Genomic DNA, 6,817 nt, shown 5'->3' on the forward strand with positions numbered 1-6,817 from the left:
CTCTGGGCTGATGGCTCAGAGCCTGGAGCCTGCTTCCGATTCTGTGTCTCCCTCTCTCTCTGCCCCTCCCCCGTTCATGCTCTGTCTCTCTCTGTCTCAAACATAAATAAAAACGTTAAAAAAAAAATTTAAAAAAAAAAAAAAACACAAAAAAAAACAAAGGTGGTCATGTGGTCATCAACTACACAACACTGTTGTTCCAATTGTTTTTGGTTGCCCCATGAAGGCTGGGATCAAACTCCCTATAAAATTGGTTTAGATTTTAAGATTGATGACACCACCCCCCCGCCCCCCCCCCCCCAAGAGTATGAACAGGTTTATAATTTACATAGTGGGACTTCCTGGAGAGAAGAGACATCCAAGTCTCTTAGAATGGTCTAAGCAGAGAATGTCTCTGATTTTTATTGCAATGAGGGGGTGGGGCCAAGGTATGGGTTCCCAGGGTTTCTTTGGTTTGAACTCTTTCTCCACCATACCAAGGAGAGGAGCGCTGGTTTATTGGTTTATCCAGATGTGGGGCAAGAAAGTAAGAGTGAGAAGTGGGGCTTGAAATTGTTAGAGGTCAAAAGTTAAAAAAAAAAAAATGGAGTCTTTTTACTACCCTTTTGCTCCAGGAAGAATAATCTGACAGTATGAAAGGAGAGACAGGAGACAAGTGATGATTTCAGTAGTTAGGTAAAATGGTCCTTTATACTGGCTTTTCACTCAGATTTTGAAAAAGAAAATTTAAAAGTTTCCCTGGTCAAATCTAAAGATGCTGCTGCTGTTGAGCAGGTCAGTTCTTAGGGCCAGTTTTTCTGACCTCTGAAAGAATAAATGGAGAGTGACTCTATGTAACAGTCAGAGCATTCCATAATCTATCCCTTCTTTTTCTGTTCCATCTTTTTTTTTTAAGGACCACCCCCCAACTGTTCCATCTTTGACAGATGTTCTAATGAGAATGAATTCACCAGAGAGATTGCGTGAACAAATCTGCAATCTTAATAATTTAATGCTGGCTAATCAAATTAAACTTTGGGTGGTATTATGTTCCCTAATGGTCCTTAGAGCAAATTGGTCACATATAGCTAGGGTAGTTTTAAATTACGTTTATACTACATACTCTAGAGACATTTTGTATTATTTAAGGAAGTGATTCTTATTTAATAAGTGACATATTTCATAATTCATTATGTAATATTAATATGCCCCAGGTACCATTCTAAGTGCTATATTAATATTAAATCATTTTGTCCTTTTAATGGGACATATGGGACAATGTGATATAGATGAGGAAAGTGAGGCACATTGGAGGTTAAACAACCTGCTTAAATTCATACAACTAGTAAGTGGGACGGCTAGGATATGAACCCCAGGTCTTAAAGTTTAAATCTGGCTCTAGAGTCCACATCTCAACCACTGTGCTGTATTGTTTCTCACAGGTAGCATGCTAACCACAATGCTTTATATTCTTAGAGAAATTAAGAATAAAACAGGTTTCTTTATAACAAGGATGGTATATGGGATTATGGGGTAAGTGAACCAAATGATTTAATTTCAATTTCAAAATCTTTAGTTTTTTAATTTTTTGATGTTAAACCGTAAACACAAAATCGCTACATTACAGTGGTATTTACTGTATGTGAAAAATGGTAATAACATAAGGTCCTGAATAAGTTACTGTATATGGAAAAGAGCACCAATTAATTTCATTTGAAAAACTAAAATTAAAAAAAAATCACAGCTTATAAAAGAGTAGTGTAACTATTTTACTTTCAATATCTACGTGGGTTCAAGGATTTCCTTTGTGACTTAAAATTTTTTTTTAATGTTTATTTTTGAGAGAGAGAGAGAGAGAGAGAGAGGTGGGGGGCAGAGAGAGAAGGAGACACAGAATCTGAAGGAGGCTCCAGGTTCTGAGCTGTCAGCACAGAGCCTGACGCAGGGCTCGAACTCACGGACTGGACTGTGAGATCATGACCTGAGCCGGAGTCAGGTGCTCAACTGACTGAGCCACCCAGGCGCCCCTTAAAATTTTTATTTAATGTTTATTCATTTTTTTTTTTGAGAGAGAGACAGAGCGCGAGCAGGGGAGGGGCAGAGAGAGAGGGAGTCACAGAATCTGAAGCAGGCTCCAGGCTCTGAGCTTCAGCACCGAGCCAGATGCAGGGTTTGAACTCATGAACTGCGAAATCATGACCTGAGCCTAAGTTGGACTCTTAACCAACTGAACCACCCAGGGGCCCCTCCTTCGTGACTTTAAATGATCAGTTTTATGCGATCCTTTGGCTGCCATCAATTTTTGAGAAGTGCTTTCCACAAAGTGAAACTTCGTTTTGAACAATTTTGAACCAGATATATCAGACATTTCAAGCCTTTTCTTGAATGTTTTGACCTTAGTTATCTGATCTGAGTTCTGCATTTCCATTTGAATCAGATGGTTGTGAAATTCTCCCTGCTAGAGTTCAGAATAATTTCTCATGTCTTTTAACTTAATCTTGGCTGGACAATTGCCTTCTGGGGGGGAGAAGCTGAGAACAAGTGCTCCTGCCCTTCCTGTCTGCCAGGGTGGTAATCCTAGTGTCTGTAGAAAGGCGTTGCTTTAGGGATTCCTCTGCTACCTATGTTAACTGCAATAAGGATATTTTTCAACAACTTGCGGCTTTATTTACAAGCTAACTTACTATTTTAACTGACTTCATTGGTCATATTAGCAAAATCACTGCTCAGTCTAAAGAAATAACTGTTTCAATTATCTTGACTTTTAGGATAAAATACAAAATGCATTTTTAGATTGACTTGACTTTTCTTCCCCTCCACTTGACTGTTTTGCTTGTGCAGGTCACCATAATTTTAGTCTGAGGATCTTTGGTAAAAGATGTAGCAGTACAAATAAAAAGCAAAGAACAATTAAGTCAGATTTTTCCATGTATCTCATCTACCCCTTGGTTAGAGGTTAGTTGCTTTGGCATTGGGAAGGCCTGACTTAATTCTTTCAGTTCTGAGGTAGAAAAAAATGGCATTTTACTAAACATAATCAGCAATGTTGATGTTTAGGATATCTGACAATTTGTTAATGTCCTTTGTTTTGCTTGAGAAACTAGAGATACAGCCAGTTTCATCAACAGCAGTCAGTGCAGACAGTATATGGTACTACTTGACTAGATGGAACTAGTTTTGGCCAATCTTCAAGTTGAGTTGAGTTCCAAGCTGGATTGAGGCTGGACTCAAGAGGACCCTCCTACTGGCAATGACTCCCTAACCAGCTTCAAAGACTCTGACAAGTAAAATAGTCTCCAGGAGAGACCAAGTGCATTAATTTGGATTAAGTTCTGCTGTGAGTGGCAGAAAACTCAGTGGAAACAAATTTATTTCTCTTAAAAAATTGAAGATTTAAAGTTCAGAAGTGCTGGGGCACCTGAATGGCTCAGTTGGTTGAGTGTCTGACTTCAGCCCAGGTCATGATACCGTACTTTGTGGGTTTGGGTCCCTCATCGGGCTCTGTGCTGACAGCTCAGAGCCTGGAGCGTGCTTCAGATTCTGTGTCTCCTTCTATCTATGCCCCTCCCCCATTCTATCTCTCTATCTCCCCAAAATAAATAAACATTAAAAAAATTATTAAAGTTCAGAAGTGCTATGGCAGCCTTTCTCTATGAAGTCCTCAGCAACTCAGGATGCTTCTAGCTCATTGGTCCTCCATTTCTAGTGGGCAAACCTTTTGGTCTCAGTTGGCTTGACTCTGGGACCCCATTAGGATGAGCCCTTGGGAGCCATATTTCATCCACCCAGTAGCAAGTGGACCGGTCTTGAGAAAATAGCACTTTTTCCAGGATTTTTTTTTTTTTTTTTTTTTGGTCAATGGAGTAAGATCAACCCCTCTGTATTTTTGTTTCTGACTTTTCCCCATGTAGTTTGCTTACTGAAAAGCAAAGTTTATGTTAATTGCCAATATGGTGAAAGACCTGTTTCCTTTTGGGTTCTTTTCCCCTGGAGCTAAAGTGAATCATCTGTGGTTCAAATTAGTGAGGTTTTCAGTTCAGGAAATATTTATTCAAGACCTTCTAAGGGTCAAGGACTATGCTGGAGGATATGAAGAATAAAATATGAGGAATATAGAGTCCATGTGTTCTCATAGTTGAAATTAGACAAGCACACAAATCATTATAATACAAAGTAAAATGTGAATATAAAAGATACACGGTGTTGTATGAAAACAAAGGAGAGATAACTTTTACTGGATGACTTGGAGAAGGCTTAATGGAGTAAATGTCATTAGATCTGGGCTTTGGAGAACTAGAGGCAATTGTTGGTTGCTTACATAATACCCATCACTTCCCTTGATCCTCCGCCTGGACGGTATAGTCCACTTCCCATGTTGGAGCCTGAAAATGTACATGTTAACATTTCCACCTTCTTTGAAACTAGAGAATGACATAATTCCTTTCAATTAGCAACTTAGCAGAGGTCTGCTAAGGGCATACTGGAAAGAGTTTTCCATATGAGGCATATGAGAGGAACTCCCTTCCCTATTCCTTTTTACATAGATATATGAGGTGTGACATGTGTGGAGCAGTGGCAGCTAGCTTGTGACTATTTGAAAACAAACATGAAGACAATGGCCAACATGAAGATAGCGAAGTAGTTGTTGCTATGTAAGGTAATAAATGTCTGTATTATTTAAGGCACAGTTGAGTATTCTGTTACAGGAGACTATGAGCCTCCTGACAGAGTAGGATTTTTCCTGGCAGTTTGGGGTATGGTAGGGGGTTGGGGAGTGGTGAAGTGGTATTGGAGAAAGAATATGCCAATCAACAGGAACAGTGTGAAGATAAATATGAAATTTAAAAACAGATTATATAGGGAAATAGCAAATGGTTTGGTTTAGTTGGAGAAAAGAGAGGATGGCAAATAATGAGACGCACCTGGTAAGATAGTTTGAAGACTTTGTAAGCTGAACTTAGGGTTTAGAATTTATTCAGTAGGAAATAGTAACAGTTGAAGGTCTGTGAGGGGAACTATAATCAAAACTATGCTTTCTTGTTTGAAGAATCTATCTCCATATGTGTGTGTGTGTGTTCATTATATATATATATATATATATATATATATATATACACATATATATGGCTACACGTTTTATATATATGTGCATATATATATATATATATATATATATATATATATATATAAAATGTGGCTACACTTGCCTCCTTTTGAATTTTCTTCATCCTATCATCAAGAATATATAATGTACAAAGTCAAAAAGAGGGGACGGACTGTTCTACATTGTATACCACTGCTGGTTAAACTTTACATAACTGCTTAACATGTTTAATTACAAGAGGCAGTTCCCTCTGATTAACTCTCATTTAAGCATCTCTAGATTTAAAATATTTGATATTATGGACAGTTGGCAGATGAGAAGAACCCTAATCAGAAATGCACATTATATTTTAATATGCAATTATCTTGTAGTTTTATCCAGAGTTGAGACAATTTTTTGTTCTTTTTAAAATAAAAGGTATTTTATTACAAAATAATAAATTCTTTATTATTAAATATTCAGGAAATTCAGAAAATTGGGAATAAGAAATAAATCAATAAACCCTCAGTCCACTATTGTCCTTTAAGCTTTTTTTCCCCCCTAAAACTTTTTTTAAAGGCTTGAAGATGATGCATTATATATTTAAATTTAGGTTGAAAATATGTAACTGGCACATATAAGTGAACAAAATAAACCTGATTTCATGATTTGACAGTAAAATGTTATGTCACAACTCTCAATTATCATTTAAATAATATGTTCTTCTGGATTCAAGCATATTATTCATCAGGAGTTTTAGTTTATTTCAGAAAGTAAAGGCAGATTATGTCAGAATAAACATAGCATTTGTTCTATCTCTGTAAAAATGAGCAAACCCTGAATTTTGTTTTGTGGACTTCCATAAGGACCATCACAATCCAGTAGAGGTTACTCTTGTTCTGAACAAAGCTTTTTGCAATTTTGCCGAAGGATTTACAGCATAATTCTGTTATGATGAATTCTGGAAATACTGCATACGAGGCACAAAGTGTTTGATAAATGAGGACAAAATAATAAACCTGGCCAGTGTAAAAAATATTATATCAGACAAAACTAGCTGTTGCTGTTATATTTGTCATCAAGAATTTTTCTTTTATTCTGTAACTTGTGATTTGTTTATTATATGTTGTTTGGGACTATTAAAATCAACTTCCAACTGCATGGAGGGATTTCTAGAAAAAACATTAGAGTCACATTAAAAGTCTGTTATACTCATTAAATTGATTAAAAATTAAAAGTTTAAAATGTAGGATTTTTAAGAACATTTTTGGTTTAGCTTTTTAAATTAGTTCTGAGAATTAAAAAAAAAACAAACATCTTTCCTTTGTAAGAAATATGGGTAGCTGTATTTTAGATCAGTGCTTCCCAAAATGTAGTGTGCACATAAATCATCTAGAGTGCTTGTTAAAATGCAGTTTCTGATTCAGAAGCTCTGGGGTAGAGCCCGAGAGTCTGCATTTCTAACAGCCTCAGTGCAGATGCAACTGGTCCACTGATTACATTTTGAATAACAAGGTTTTAGAGGAACAGAAAAAAAGCACTGTTTCTGTTACCAAACCAGAAAATGGATTCTGCCAACTGTTTGATAGATCAACTTAATCACATGTAAATTGGTCATGAAATGCTGTGATCAAGAAAGGCAATCATTCAATAGTGAACTCTTCACAACTACAAAAATGTAGGAGACTTTAACTCATTACATTTTCTAAAATGTTTTTCTCATGTGCCCTTAATAGCTCCATAGCCGTTTCTTAC

The sequence above is a fragment of the Panthera onca genome, chromosome B2 (genome assembly GCF_046562875.1).
Source record: "Panthera onca isolate mPanOnc1 chromosome B2, mPanOnc1 haplotype 2, whole genome shotgun sequence".
NCBI classification, from domain to species: Eukaryota; Metazoa; Chordata; class Mammalia; order Carnivora; family Felidae; genus Panthera; species Panthera onca.